The sequence below is a fragment of the Meles meles genome, chromosome 6, assembly GCF_922984935.1.
Source record: "Meles meles chromosome 6, mMelMel3.1 paternal haplotype, whole genome shotgun sequence".
Lineage (NCBI taxonomy): Eukaryota > Metazoa > Chordata > Mammalia > Carnivora > Mustelidae > Meles > Meles meles.
The window spans coordinates 140,719,530-140,736,247 of NC_060071.1; positions in this window are offsets into that span (position 1 = coordinate 140,719,530).

Below are 16,718 nucleotides of genomic sequence, written 5' to 3' on the forward strand. Positions count from 1 at the left end.
CTAGGAGAAATACCAGGTTATGTTCCTGTGAGCCTCTGGTCACAGCATTTTTGTAAGTCTATCACTATATAACTTTGTTTTATGTTTGTTTCTGTTAACAGATACCTTATTTAGTATGTATTACTGATTCGTGATTCATAAGCATTGTACTCATTCATGGACCGTAGTACTATAACTCATGTCTGAATGAAGCTCATCTAATACATGTATTTTTCTGTAAACCCATTACAATCTTTCTGTAATTAGGAACTTTAGATAGCACTTAAACACTATGTATGCGGCCCATTTTAAATAGTGAAGTCACAAAAAAAAAAACCCCAAAATGTAAAAAAGTGACACCAAACAAACCACGGGAAAGACATTTGTTTATAGTATTACAGAATGAGAGCTGGAACAAGAAGGCAGAGCTTTGCATTGTTTGACCTCAGCATTGCATGATTCTAATTTTTTTAAAAGATTTTATTTATTTATTTGACAGATATCACAAGTAAAGCAGAGAGGCAGGCAGAGAGAAAGGAGGAAGCAGGCTCCCCACTGAGCAGAGAGCCCGACGCGGGGCTCGATCCCAGAACCCTGGGACCATGACCTGAGCCGAAGGCAGAGGTTTTAACCCACTGAGCCACTCAGGCGCCCCGATTCTAATTTTTTGCCACTCTACATGTCTGTGAGATGTGAAAGTGTTACATTGATTTTGAATTTGAAAATAATTTTGGTGAGGAAGGCCTGAGTTGTTGAGCGTCAGTTGTTAAGTGTCTGCCTTTGGCTCAGATCATGATCCCAGGGTCCTGGGATTGAGCCCTGCATCAGCTCCCTTCTTGGTGGGAAGCCCGCTTCTCCCTCTCCCATTCCCCCTGCTTGTGTTCCCTCTCTTGCTGTGTCTCTCTCAGTCAAATAAATAAAAATCTTTAAAATAAAAATTAACAAAAGAAAATAATTTTAGTGAGTAGGAGAATTTGCAGACATGGAATATACACATAATGAGGATTAAGTTTTATTTTTAGAGAAGATCTTGTTCTCATTTATGAAGCTTTTGGGGAATTCTTACTTTGAAATTTTTTTTTTTTAAGATTTTATTTATTTATTTGACAGAGAGAGATACAAGTAGGCAGAGAGGCAGGCAGAGAGAGTGAGAGGGAAGCAGTCTCCCTGCCGAGCAGAGAGCCCGATGTGGGACTCGATCCCAGGACCCTGCGATCATGACCTGAGCCGAAGGCAGCGGCTTAAACCACTGAGCCACCCAGGCGCCCCTTACTTTGAAATTTTAAGAACTTGCAGGATGTTCTTTTGAGAAGAAGTAAGTCTGGAGAAACCTCATCCCTTAAGGTTGGATTTTTGAGGAATGACTTAAAAAATGTGAGTTTGGCTTTGGGGAATAAATGAAGTAGTACAATTCTTGTCTTAAAATGAGATTTGATAATAAAGTAATGATCTGGTGAAATTGCCAGAGGGAAACTATAAAATGATTATAAAATATTTTGATAATGATGTTATTGGTGGATTAAAACTTCCTCTATCCATTTCCCAGATGAGTACTTTATTGGCCAACATTCAGTTGCCATCTGATAAAACAGTTAACTCATTAGTGGGTATCTATACTGCCTGTCTTATATCCACAGCCCGATTTAAAATTTCTTGGGGGGGGGGTGAAGTATGATGTTTTTAATCCTTAGGTATAGCATTGTGAATAAGTAAAAATATTGCTTTAATCAGAAGACTGAAATTGTTCTTTCCTATAAACAGGTATTTAGTGAGCCTCTAAAATGTATTCTGTACATAGGAGTATAGATAGCTCCTATCCTATTGTTTTTCCAGCACATAGCTCAATGTTTGGCACAAATTCTGAGCTTTGTTTTGTTTGTTTTTGTTTTTAATATACTGAGCGGTTAAGGTGCTGCTAAGATAAATAGAATTCATCTCACTTGCCAAATTCATCTTTTCTAGTAATGGCTGTCTGTATTGCTGTATTGAGGAAGATCATAAAAGAAATGGAATAACTTCAATCAGCAGTATAAATAAAATATACCATCTATATGGACCCAGCATATCAGTTTTTCTTTGATGACTTTTGGCAAAGAAATTTATAGAAATTGTGAATTAAGGTCTTCAGGTAAGGACTTATAAGTTGTATATCTATAAGCATGATGAACACTTTAATTTTTAAGCATGATAAACAATATTTGTGGCAAATATTCTCAGATTCTTGAAAGGTTGATAGTTACGAAATCTTTCTCTTTAGAAGAATAAGGAGTGAGTTATTTTTCTTTCTTTCTTTTTTTTTTTTAAAGATTTTATTTTATTTATTTGACAGAGAGAGAGATCACAAGTAGGCAGAGAGGCAGGCAGAGAGAGAGGAGGAAGCAGGCTCCCTGCGGAGCAGAGAGCCCGACGCAGGACTCGATCCCAGGACCCTGAGATCATGACCTGAGCCGAAGGCAGCGGCTTAATCCACTGAGCCACCCAGGAGCCCCAGGAGTGAGTTATTTTTCAATACAGGAAAACCATTTTTTGTAGGAAGTTCCATTTATTTTTAAAGTTCTGTTCTATGGCAAGTTGCTGAATTTGGGTAAATCACTTAACTCCTAGAATTCTGTTTCCTTTTCTGTAAAATAAACAGGTTGACCTAGACCAGTGATTTTTAACTTTTTACTTTATTCAAATCAATATATCATCATTGAAATATTTTGCAACTTACCATGTGAACAGGGCATTTTGATATTTTAAAAATAGCAACCTGAATTAGTAAGAATTAAACTTCACAAGTCAAGTATTATTGTATTTAAAAATACTAAAGATTTAATAATAAGTATATAAAATTGGTCCTATTTATAATTTATGAATAAACATATATGTACAATATGATAACTTGGGTAGGCCCTTCAATGGAGAAAATAACTTCTCTAATGTCATCTACATTTTGTCAGTCCTCACTCTTCTCAGCTTTATCACTACATTGTTCGCACTGCACCTTTACTTGGCTTCACTTAGACTCTCAATTCTCCTCCATCAGAAACTTGCTATTTGTTTTTTTGTTTTTTTTGGTTTTTTTACTTATGCAGTCTTTCCACCTTGTCTGCTTTCATTTAAGTGTTCTATTGCCAATACATTTAACTTATTTGCCCTTTAATTTTTTCTGTCTGTGTGCCCTCCAAATTACAAACCATGGGTAAGTCTCAGTCCCTCAATTTTGGCTTGGGCAAGTGCTTCATAGAAGATAACAGAATTAGCTTGTTAGTACTATTAGAAATCCACTGTCTCCAAACTCATAATCTTGCAATGCTTCTTAAAATTCTTTTCTCTTTTCCTTTACTTTTCATTGTAGTGGCTAACTTAAATCTTGTGTGTCTTGGCTTTTTATTCTATTAGCTCTCTACTCAATCTTAGCTCATTTCTTTTCCTTTTCTCTCCTTTTTTCTTTTTTCTCCTTCTTTCTTTCTCTCCCTCCCTCTCTTTCTCTCACTATCTTCTTTTCTTCTCTTTCCTTTTTTATTTAGGGCACCTGGGTGGTTCAGTTGGTTATCAATGATTTTGTTAGTAAATCTAGTTTTTAGATACTACCTTTTTGCAAAACTTGTTATTATTTACTCTGTTTTTGAAATATAGGTGTACCTCAGGATATTAAGGGTTTGGTTCCAAACCATAACAAGAAAGTGAATCCAATGAATTTTCTGATTTCCCAGCTCATACGAAAATTATGTTTATACTTCACTGTAGTTTATTAAATGTTCAATTGTATTACATCTTAAAAAACAATATTACATTCCTTAATGTAAAAAATATTGCAAGAATGTGGTAACTATTATCTCAGCTTTCAGCAAGTCAAAATCTTCTTGTTGATGGGGAGGGTCTTGCCTCAGTGTTGATGGCTGGTGACCAGGGTGCTGGTTACTAAAGTCTGAAATGGTTGTGGCAAGTTCTAAAGTAAGGACTTGACTTTAGGGTAAAGTAACAGTGAGGTTTGCCCCACTGAGTGGCTCTTCCTTTCATGATTTCTCTGTAGCACGTGATGCTTTTTGATAGCATTAAACTCACAATAGCACTTCTTTCAGAATTGGAGTCAAGCTTCTCTAACACTGCCACCGGTTTATCAACTAATATTAATAGTATATAATAATAATAATAATAATATAACATTATATATAATATATAATAACATAACATAATATAATATAATAATATAATAATAATAATATTCTAAACCTTTTTTTTTTGTCTTTTCAACAATCTTCACAGCTTCTTCACCAGGAGTAGATTCCATCTCAAGAAGCCACTTTCTTTGCCTATCCATAGGAAGCAACTCCTCATCTTTAAAATTTTAATCATGAGGTGGCAGCAATTCAGTCACATCTTCAGTTTCCAGTTTTAATTCTAGTTCTCTTGCTGTTTCTACCACATCTTCAATTTCTTCCTTCACTGAAGTATTGAACTACTCATAGTCATCCGTAAGGGTTGGAATCAACTTCTTCCAAACTCCTGTGAGTGTTGATATTTTGGCCTCTTTCAGTGAATCATGAATGTTCTTAATGGCATCTAGAATAGTAAACCCTTTCCAGGTTTTCAATTTACTTTGCCCAGTTTTGTCAGAGGAATCACTGTCTATGACAGCTGCAGCCTGTCATGTATATCTTAAATAATAAGACTTGAAAGTCAAAATCATTCCTTGATCCATGAACTGCAGAATGGGTGTTACGTTAGCAGGTATGAAAACAGCATCCATGTCCTTGTACACCTCCACCAGAGCTATGGGTGATCAGGTGCATTGTCAATGAGCAATAATATTTTGAAAGGAATTTTTTTTTCCTGAGCAGTAGTTATTATTTTTTTTTTTTTTCTGAGCAGTAGTTCTTAACAGTGGGCTTAAAATAGTAAACCATGTTGTAAACAGATGCACTTTCATTCAGGCTTTGTTTATAAAGCACAGGCAGAGTAGGCCTGGGACAGAAAGCCAAGATGTGGTAAACCCTCTATTAATTATGCAGTAAGAGGGAATCAGAAGAATATGGTATGGTCTGAAGGTGAGCTTAGCTCCAGGGGACCAGTAATTCTCAACATATTCACTGCTCACTGGTTTCCCTTAATGGTTTCCCAGATATGGTGCCAAATTTTGATTCATGCACACAATGTGTTTTGATTATAGCTAAGTGTTCAAGCATACCTTGGAGATATTGTGGGTTTGTTTCCAGACCACTGCAATAAAACAAGTCAAATTTTTTGGTTTCCCAGTGCATGTAAAATTTATGTTTACATTACAGTGTAGTTTCTTAAGTGTACCATAGCATTATGCCTATAAATACAATGTAAGCACCTTAATTAAAAGATAGGCTATTGCTAAAAAATGCTAACCATTGTTCCCCTTGGGTGGTGCAGTTGGTTAAGCATCTGTCTCTTGGTTTTGGTTCAAGTCACAATCTCAGGGTTGGGATACTGAACCCTGCATCAGGCTTTGCTCTCAGCACAGAGTCTGCTTAAGACTTTGTTCACAATTTCCTCTGTCCCTACCCATTGCATGCTTGCACACACACTCTCACTCACTCACTCACTCTCAAATAGATAAATAAATCTTTAAGAAAAATGCTAACCATCATTTGAGCTTTCAGTGAGTCCTAATCTTTCTGTAGGTGGAGGGTCTTGCTTCACTGTCAATGGCTCCTGTAGTGGTTGCTGAAGGTGGATGTGGCTGTTCACATTCTTAAAATAAAACAACAGTGAAGTTTGCCTCATTTATGAACTTTTTCTTCCATAAATGATTTCTCTGTAGTATGCAATGAGTAATAATAATATTTTGAAATATTACCAAGCAGTAGACCTCAACAATGGGCCTAAAATACTCAGTAAACCATCTTGTAAACAAATGTGCTGTTATCCAGGCTTTGTTGATCCATTTATAGAATAGAGCACAGGCGGAGTAGATTGAACATAATTCTTAAGTGCCCGGGATTTTGAGAATGGTAAATGAGCAGTGACTTTAACTTAAAGTCACCAGATCCATTAGGCCCTAACAAGAGAAGAGTCAGCCTGTTATTTGAAGCCTCTTTTTTTTTTTATTTAAATTCAAGTTAGATAACTTATAATGTAGTATTTGTTTCAGGAGTAGAATTTAGTGATTCATCACTTATATATAACACCCAGTGTTCATCCCAATAAGTGTCCTTCTTAATGCACATCTCCCATTTATCCCATCCCCCAGCTGCCTCCCCTCTTGCAACCCTCAGTTCTCTATAGTAAGAGTCTCTTATGATTTGCCTCCCTCTTTGTCTTTATTTTTCCTTTCCTTCCCATATGTTCATCTGTTTGTATCTTAAATTCCACATATGAATGTAATAATATGATATTTTGTCCTTCTCTGACTGACTGATTTTTCTTAGCATAATAAAATCTAATTCCATCCACATTTTGCAAATTGCAAGATTTCATTCCTTTTGATGGCATAGTAGTGCATTGGGTGTGTGTGTATATATATATGTACCACACCTTCTTTATCCATTCATCTGTTGATGGACTTGTGGGCTCTTTTCATAAATTGGCTATTGTTGATAGCACTGCTGTAAACATCAGAGTGCATGTACCCCTTTGGATCTGTGATTTGTATCTTTTGGTTAAATATCTAGTAGTGTAATTGCTGAGTCATAGGGTAGATTATTTTTAACTTTTGAGAAACCTCCATACAGTCTCCCAGAATAGCTACACCAGTTTGCATTCCCATCAACAGTATAAGAGGGTTCCCCTTTCTCCGCATCCTTACTAACTTCTGTTGTTTCCTATGTTGGTAATTTTAACCATTCCAACCAGTGTAAAGTGGTTTTGATTTGTATTTCCCTGATGACGAGTGATGTTGACCATCTTTTCATGTTTGTTAGCCATCTGGATGTCCTGTTTGGAAAAATGTCTATTCATGTCTTCTGCTCATTTCTTAACTGGATTATTTGTTTTTTTGTGTGTTGAGTTTGATAAATTCTTTATATTATTATGGACACTAACCCTTTATCAGTTATGTCATTTGCAAATATCTTCTCCTTTTCCATCAGTTGCCTTTTAGTTTTGTTGATTGCTTCCTTCCCTGTGCAGAAGCTTTTCACCTTGAAGTCCTGATAGTTCATTTTTGCTTTTGTTTCCCTTTCCTCTGGAGACGTGTCTAGCAAGAATTTGCTAGGGCCGAGGTCAAAGAGGTTGCTACCTGTGTTCTCCTCTAGGATTTTGATGGTTTCCTGCCATACATTTAGGTCTTTCATCCATTTTGAATTTATTTTTGTGTGTTGTATAAGAAAGTGGTCCTTTTTTTTTTTTAAGATTTTTTTTTTTTTTGAGAGAGAGAATTATTTAGGGGAGGGGCTAAGGGAAAGGGAGAAGCAGACTCCCCACTGAGTAGGGATCCCCAATGTGGGGCTTGATCCCAGGACTCTGACATCATGACCTGAGCTGAAATCATGAGTTGGATGCTCAACTGACTGAGCCACCCAGGTGGCATAAATATTTACATTTATGTAAATGTAGGCATAAATATTTACAATTGGTAGACTTTCTTGTTGATAGTTGTTATTATGTTATTGTGCCCTTCATTTCTTATTACAGTCTTTGGTTTAATATCTGATTTGTCTGATATAAGTATGGCCACTCCAACTTTTTGATGTCCATTAATGTGACAGATGGTTCTCCATCCCCTCACTTTAAATCTGGAGGTGTCTTTGGGTCTGAAATGAATCCCCCTGTAAGCAGCATATTGATAGGTCTTCTTTTTTTTAAATCCATTCTGATACTCCTATGTCTTTTGATTGGAGCATTTAGTCTATTTCTATTGAGAGTAATTATTGATAAATATGAATTTAGTGCCAGTGTATTACCTATAAAATCACTGTTCCTGTAGATCGTCTCTGTTCCTTTCTGGTGTTTGTTGCTTTTGGTCTCTCTTTACCACTCAAAGAGCCCTCTTTAATATTTATTGTAGGGCTGGTTTAGTGTTCATGAACTCCTTTAGTTTTTGCTTGTTTTGGAAACTATTTGTCCTTCTATTCTGAATGAGAGTCTTGCTGGATATACTATTCTTGGCTGCATAGTTTTCCTATTTAGTGCGTTGAATATATCATGCCACTTTCTTCTGGCCTGCCAAATTTCTGTGGGTTGGTCTTCTGCTAACCTTATGTGTCTACCCTTGTAGGTTAAGGAACTTTTGTTCCTCTCTGCATTCAGGATTCTCTCTTTATCTTTGTATTTTGCCAAGTTTCACTATGATACATCTTGGTGTTGACCTGTTTTTATTGATTTTGAGGGATGGTCTCTGTGCCTCTTGGATTTGAATGCCTGTTTCCTTCTCCAGATTAGGGAAGTTCTCAATTAAAATTTCTTCAAATAAACCTTCTGCCCCTTTTCCCTGCTCTTCCTCTGGGACTGCTGTTATATGGGTATTATGGTGCTTTGTGGACTCACTGAGTTCCCTAAGTCTATACTCGTGATCTAATAGTCTTTCCCTCTTCTTTTCAGCATCATTATTTTCTATAATTTTGTCTTCTACATCACCTATTAGATCCTCTACTTCTTCCATCCTTGTGATTACATCCAGTTGGTTTTGCATCTTTATTATACCATTTTTTATTTTGGCCTGACTAGATTTTACGTCTTTTAATCTCTGCAGCTGGGGTTTCTTTGGTGTCCTCTATGCTTCTTTCAAGCATAGCTAGTATTCTCATGATTGTTTTTTTTAATTCTTATACATATATATTGCTTTTATCTGTTTTGTGCAAACCCCAGGCTGTGATTTCTTCTTGATCTTATCTTTAGGGAGATTTCCTCTGTTTTATCATTGTGTCTAGGTTTCTGTCTTTTGGGTGTTTCAAAAGCTTGCTATGTTTCCTGCTCCTGAGAGTAATACTATATTAAGAAGGGGTCATATACTGTCCAGGGCCTGGCACTTTAAGAAGTGTTTCTGATATGTGCTATATGCACTCTGTTACTATGTTTTGGCTACTCTTTCCCACAGGCCAGTCCTCTGCAGAGTTCCTCCTTGCTTGCAGTGGGGAGTGTTTGGACCTTTCCCTAGGTGCGCTTCTATTTGTTTGTTAAGATAAGTCTGATTTTAAAAAATGCCCAATCCAAGAGAAAAGGAAAAGAGACCAAAAAAAGCAAAGAAACAAAAAGGGGGTGGCTCAGTGGGTTAAAGCCTCTGCCTTCAGCTCAGGTCATGATCCGAGGGTCCTGGGATTGAGCCCCGCATCGGGGCTTTCTGCTCAGCGGGGAGCCTGCTTCCTCCTCTCTCTCTCTCTTTGCCTGCCTTTCTGCCTACTTGTGATCTCTGTCTCTCAAATAAATAAAAAAATAAATAGTCTTAAAAAAAAAAAGAAACAAACAAAAAACCACTGTAAGCCTGATTACAAAGAAAAAGAAAGAAAGAAAAAAAAGCCTGATTCAAAAAATGATAAAAGAAAACAAACAAACCAAGCAACAAAAAACTATAGGCCTGATTCCAAAGAAAAAAGAGAAAAATAATTAAATTTACTAAAATGAAAAAAAAATAAGAGAAAGCCTGGTCCTAGTCCCACCAGAACTGAAGCTGACACTTTGGAGCACTCTATGATCAGTAGACTTGGTACATGCTGGGGCCTGTGTTGGTCTTCTGCTGCACTGGGTCACAGTCAGAACTACCCTTGTAAATATGTGCTTGTGGGGTGTAAGGGAGTGGGGTTTGGTGTAAGTGACTCCAGCCTCTCCTGGAGGTTCTGTGTTTCTCTCTAAAGTCCAACTGTGCTTGTGGGTAAGGGGGTAGAGGATGGCATTACCTTGTCCCCAGGGAGGGAAACTTGCCACCACCACGTTCAGGAGGCCCTCAGGGAAAGAGAACAGTCTCCCCTACTGTGTCCCAGGCTTTTTATCAGATCTCTACACTCAACCTGTCTGTCCCTGGGCCATTGGCATGCCCAGTGCCACAGTTCTGTGTTTTATCTCTGGCCGGTGGCTGGGATTCAAAACCTCAAATCTTAAAGGACCCAGCAATGAGTGGACCCACTCCTCAACCCGGACAAGAGCCTTGCAGTGCTGTGCCCAGCATCGTTCTGTCCCAGAAAAGCAGTCACATGCCTGCACAGGTGCCAGGAGTCTGTAGTGAAGCACAGCAAAAAGCTGTGTCCAGGTTATCTGCCCTCTGCATGTGCTTCTGTTCCCTGCTGTCAAGTGGACACTCATTGGAGACCAACGTGACTTTCATCCTTGGAGAGGTAATATACCCTCTTCCAAATGTCCTCCAGGAAGGGTAACATTCTCTACAGGATGAGCCAAGGGATCGCCCTACCATGGCATTTTGCACAAACCCTACACATTGCTCTCTCTCCCAGACTTCTCTCTGTGAAAAGGGCTCTGTGGCAATGCAGTTTTTCTCTCCCCTAATTCATGTTTCCAACCTCACACCTGCTATGTTTGCTCCCTCCAGTTGTGCAGATTGTTTTCTTAATCCTCAGATTGATTTCCTAGTTGTTCGAAATAATTTGATGTTGATCTAGTGTGTTTGAGGGACAGGCTAGCAGGGGGTCCCTATACTACTCTACCATCTTAACTCCTCCCCTGTCCTTGGAAGCTTTAGAAGCTATGGAAGTTCTAGATGGTATCTTCTTCAATAGAAGGCTGTTTAGTTTACCTTGAAAATCTTGTTTAGAGGAGCCACCTTCATAAATTACCTTAGCTAGATCTTTGGTCTAACTTGCTGCAAATTCAGTATCAGCACTTGTTACTTCACCTTGCACTTTTATGTTATGAAGACAGATTCTTTTCTTAAGCTTCATGAACCAACCACTGCTAGTTTCAAACTTTTCTCCTGAGGCTTCCTCACCTCCTCTCAACCTTTATAGAATTGAAGAGGGTTAGGACCTTGCTTTGCATTATAGTGGCTTTGGCTTGCAGGAATGTTGTGGCTGGTTTGATGCCCTATCCAGACCATGAAAACTTTCTTCATATCAGCAATATGGCTGTTTTGCTTTCTCATCATTCATGTATTTGTTGAAGTAGCACTTTTGATTTTCTTCAAAAACTTTTCCTTTGCATTTGTAACTTGCTAACTGGTGCAAGAGGACTAGTTCTCGTCTATCTCAGTTTTCAACATGCCTTCCACACTAAGCTTAATCATTTCTAGTTGTTTTTTTTTTTTTTTTTTTTTTATAAAGTGAGAGATGTGTGACTCTCCCTTTTACTTGAACATTTACAGCCCATTACAGGGTTATTAACTGGCCCAATTTAAATGTTGTTGTATGTGAGAAAATGGGCCTAAGGGGAGGAAGAGAGATGAGGGGAACATCTCATCAGCAGAGCAGTCATACATACACATTTATGGATTAAGTTTGCCATCTTGTATGGGTAGGGGTCATGGTTCCCCCAAACAATTACAATAGTAACATCAAAGATCACTGATCACAGATGATCAAAACAAATGCAGTGATAATGAAAAAGTTTGAAATATTGTGAGAATTACCAAAATGTGACACAAAGACCTGAAGTGAGCAAATCTATTGGAAAAATGATGCTGATAAACTTGCTTAATGCAGGGTTGCTGCAAATCTCCAGTTTCTAAAAAAAAACACAATATCTATGAAGGCATAAGAACTCGAAGTACAATAAAATGGGGTATGCTTGCAATATCTTCAATGGTATCATGTACTTATGTATCACACACTTAACTTACCTCCTATTAATTTGATTGTTTTCTTTTTTTAAATTGAAACATAATTGACATATAACATTATGTTAGTTTTAGGCGTACAATATAATTTGATATTTGGAAACATGACATCATCACTACAGTAAATCTTGTTACCCTTGCATCACCATATAGAGTCATAGCATTTTTTTTTCTTATGATGAGAACTTTGAAGATCTACTTTCTTAGCAACTTTCAAAAATGCGACAATAGAGTAATATTGACTATGATCACCTTGTTATACATTATATCCTGGAATTTGGTACCTCTTCTTTTTTTTTAAGATTTTATTTATTTATTTGAGAGAGAGCACAAGTGGAAGTGAGGCGGGGCAGAGGAAAAGGAAGAAGCAGATTCCCTGTTGAGCAGGAAGTCTGATGCTGGGCTTGATCCCAGGACCCCAGGATCATGACCTGAGCCAAAGGCAGACACTTAACTGACGAAGCCATGCAGGTGCACCTGTAATTTTGTACCTTTTGATCCCTTTCACACATCCCTACAACCACCAATCTGTTTTCTGTATTTGTGAGTCTTGTTTTGTTTCATTTGTTTTTATAATCCACATGTAAGTGAAATCGAAACAGTATTTGGTTTTGCCTGACTTATTTCACTTATCATAATACCTTCAAACCCTCAAAATCTATCCATGTTGTCACACACAAAAGGCAGTTGCATTGTTTTTTAATGGCTGAGAAGTATTTCATTATATATATATGTATTATATTTGTACATATACTACATCTCATACGTATGTATACTACATCTTCTTTATCCATCCATCAGCACTTAGGTTGTTTCCCTATCTATTCAGCTATTTAAATAATTCTGTAAGAAACATAGGGATGTGGGGCGCCTGGGTGGCTCAGTGGGTTAAGCCGCTGCCTTCGGCTCAGGTCATGATCTCAGGGTCCTGGGATCGAGTCCCGCATCGGGCTCTCTGCTCAGCAGGGAGCCTGCTTCCCTCTCTCTCTCTCTGCCTGCCTCTCTGTCTACTTGTGATCTCTCTCTGTCAAATAAATAAATAAAATCTTAAAAAAAAAAAAGAAACATAAGGATGCAAATTTACTACTGCATGTCTTGAAATAGTGTTTTCCTTTTCCTCAGATAAGTGCCCAGAAGTGGAATTGCTGGATCATATGGTAGTTCTATTTTTATTTAAAAAATTTTTTTTTAAAGATTTATTTATTTATTTAGAGAGAGAGTACATCCAGGAGCAGAGAGAGGATCAGAGGGAGGAGGATAGAGAATCCCAAACAGACTTCTCACTGAGCATGGAGCCCCATGTGGGTCTCAATCTCACAACCCTGAGATAATGACCCAAGCCAAAATCAAAAGTTGGTTGCTTAACTGACTGGGCCACCCAGGTGCCCTGATAGTTCTATTTTTAACTTTTTTTTAAAGATTTTGTTTATTTATGACAGAGAGATATAGTGAGACAGGGAACACAAGCATGGGGAGCTGGAGAGGGAGAAGCAGGCTCCCTGCTGAACAGGAAGCTCAATATGCGGCTCAGTCCCAAGACACTGGGATCATGACCTGAGCCAAAGGCTTAATAATTGAGCCACCCAGGCATACCTATTTTTAACTTTTTGAGGAACCTCCATGCTGTTTCCCATAGTGGCTACATCAATTTATATACCACCAATGGTGCATGAAGTTTCTCTTTTCTCCATATCCTCACCAACACTTTTTACTTCTTGTCTCTTTGATAATAGCCATTCTGACAGGTATGAGGTGATATCTCATTGTGGCTTTGATTTGCTTCTCCCTGGTGATAGTGACATTGGGAATCCTTTCATGTAACTCTTGGCCATCTGTATGTCTTCTTTTAGAAAATGTTCATTCAGGTTCTCTGTCCATTTTTTTAAATTAGATTTTTTTTGTATTTGTTGTTATTATTACTGAGTTTCATGAGTTCTTTTTAAAAATTATTTTATTATTTTCTTATTTTGAGACAGAGAGAACAAACAAGCAGGGAATAGGGTCAGAGACAGATTGAGAAGCAGACCCCCTGCTGAGCAAGGAACCCAACACAGGGCTCGAACCCAGGACCCTGAGATCACAACCTGAGCTGAAGGCAGACACCTACCTGACTGAGCCACCCACGTGCCCTGAGTTATATGAGTTCTTTATATATTTTGGATATTAACCTTTTATTGGATATATTGTTTGCAGTTATCTTCTCCCATCTGGTGGGTAGGGTTTTCATTTTCCTGACTCTTTGCTTTGTGCCGAAGCTTTTTAAGTTGATGTAGTCCCACTTGTTTGTTTTTGCTTCTGTTGACCTTGTCTTTGGAGTCATGTCCAAAAAGTCACACCAAGACAAATGTTAAGGAGTTTAATGCCTATATTTTCTTTGTGAGTTTAGGAGTTTTGTGGTTTCAGGTCCTACATTAAAGTCTTTAATCCATTTTGAATTAATTTTTGTGCATGCTGTAAGGTAATGTTCTAACTTCATTCTGTTGTGTGTGGCAGTCCTGTTTTCCCAATACCATTTATTGAAGAAATTCCTTTCTCCATTGTATATTCTTGCTTCCTTTGTCTTTAGTTATTTGGTCATATGCAAGGATTTATTTCTAGGATCGCTATTCTGTTTCATTGATCTATGTACTTGTTCTTACGCCAATAACACAGAGTTTTAATTACCACAGCTTTGTAATAAATTTGAAATCAGGGAGCATGATGCCTCTAAATTTGTTATTCTTTCTCCAGATTGCTTTGACTATTTGAGATCTCTTGTGGCTCCATCCAAATTTTAGGATTGTTGTATTTCTGTAGAATGTGCCATTGGAATTTTTTTTGTTTGTTGGTTTATTTTCAGCGTAACAGTGTTCATTGTTTTTGCACCACACCCAGTGCTCCATGCAGTGCGTGCCCTCCCTATTACCCACCATTGGAATTTTGATGGAGACTGCATTGAAGCTATGGATTGCTTTGGGTAGTATGGGCATTTTGATAATATTAATTCTTCCAATCCATGGGAACGGAGTATCTTTACATTTATTTATATCTTCAGATTCTTTCATCAATGTCTTACAGTTTTCAGTAGACAGGTTTTTTGCTTCCTTTGTTAAATTTATTCCTAGGTACTTTTTTTTTTGATGCAGTTATAAATGGGATTATTCTTAATTTCGCTTTCTTTTTTTTTTAAGATTTTATTTATTTATTTGAGGCAGAGATCACAAGTAGGCAGAGAGGCAGGCGGTGGAGGGGGGGGAGGGAAGGAGACTCCCTGCTGAGCAGAGCCCCTAATGCGGGTGATCCCAGGACCCTGGGATCATGACCTGAGCCGAAGGCAGAGGCTTTAACTAACCACTGACCCACCAAGGCATCCCTTAATTTCTCTTTCTGATAGATCATTGTTAATATATATAAATACAACAGATTTTGCATGTTGATTTTGTAACCTGTAACTTCACTGAACATATTTATTCTAATAGTTTTTTTGTGGGTGGAATCTTAAGGGTTTTCTATACATAAAATCGTGTGTCTGCAAATAGTAAGAGTTTTACTTTTTCTTTTCAATTTTGAATGCCTCTTATTTTTTTTCCTTGACTAATTGGTCTAATTAAGACTTCCAGTATTATGTCAAATAAAAGTTTGATTGTTCTGTTATTCTTAGCCTCCCTTCCCCTCTGCTTAAAATTTCTTCTGTCTATATATTCTCAACCCTTCAGTGATTTAGTTACTATCAACTTGTTGATTATTCCCAAATCAATCTTTCTATCCTATATCTTTCTCCTGAAATCCAGAGTTATATCTTTTAGCTTAGCACTTCCTCTTGGATATTGCATAGATATTTCACATTAAAAATATCCAAACTGGAATTTTTCTCCCTTCACATCTGCTATTCCTGTATGCATTCATTCATTCATTTATTTAGTATTTGAACATCTCCTGTACACCACTGTACACTGTAGTAGGTACTAGATACATACTAGGAAAGAAATAGTTAACATCATTGCCCTAACTTAGTTTAGAGGGGGAGACAGACAAACATGTTAAGTTAAATATATAGTCACAAATAAGGCATTAAGAATAATCAGGGACCGGGGCGCCTGGGTGGCTCAGTGGTTTAAGCCTCTGCCTTCGGCTCAGGTCATGATCTCAGGGTCCTGGGATCGAGCCCCGCATCGGGCTCTCGGTTCAGTGAGGAGCCTGTTTCTCCCTCTCTCTCTGCCTGCCTCTCTGCCTGCCTCTCTGACTACTTGTGACTTCTCTCTCTCTGTCAAATAAATAAAATATTAAAAAAAAAAAAAAGAATAATCAGGGACCTAAAAGAATTGGTCGAAGGGGGAGTCATTGAAGATATGTGTGCTAAAATGATATATAATTTGAAACCTAAAAGATAAAGAGGCGGAAAGTGGGGAAGGAAATTGTAATTTTATACAGAAGGAAAATCATACAGGAGACCCTGTGTGGCCAAGAGCTTGACATTTTATAGAGCTAAAGAAAGCTATATAAACTTAAGTGTTGTAGGTAAGAGGCAAGGTGTGAGAAGATGATTTGGGGTAGGAGGGAGCCAAATCATAGATGGCCTTATACAACATGTTCTAGATTTTAACATTTTGATTATATGTACAAGAGAGCTATTTAAGGACTTTGAACATGAAAATAATAGAATCTGGTTTTAGGAATATAGAATAAGTAATTTAAGATTATTAAAGTAAATGTAATGAGAAGTGAATCATGTTTGCCTTGAATCTCAAAAGTAAGATGTCATGGTTTCTATTTTAGGGTTCCTATACCAGAAATAAACATAGGGGGGCGCCTGGGTGGCTCAGTGGGTTAAGCCGCTGCCTTCGGCTCAGGTCATGATCTCAGGGTTCTGGGATCGAGTCCCACATCAGGCTCTCTGCTCATCAGGGAGCCTGCTTCCCTCTCTCTCTCTCTGCCTGCCTCTCTGCTACTTGTGATCTCTCTCTGTCAAATAAATAAATAAAATCTTTAAAAAAAAAAAAAAAGAAATAAACATAGGAACTTCCCTTGATATACTTTATCTTTACTATAGCCCTAATCTCATAATGTCTAACTGATTTTACATTTTTAA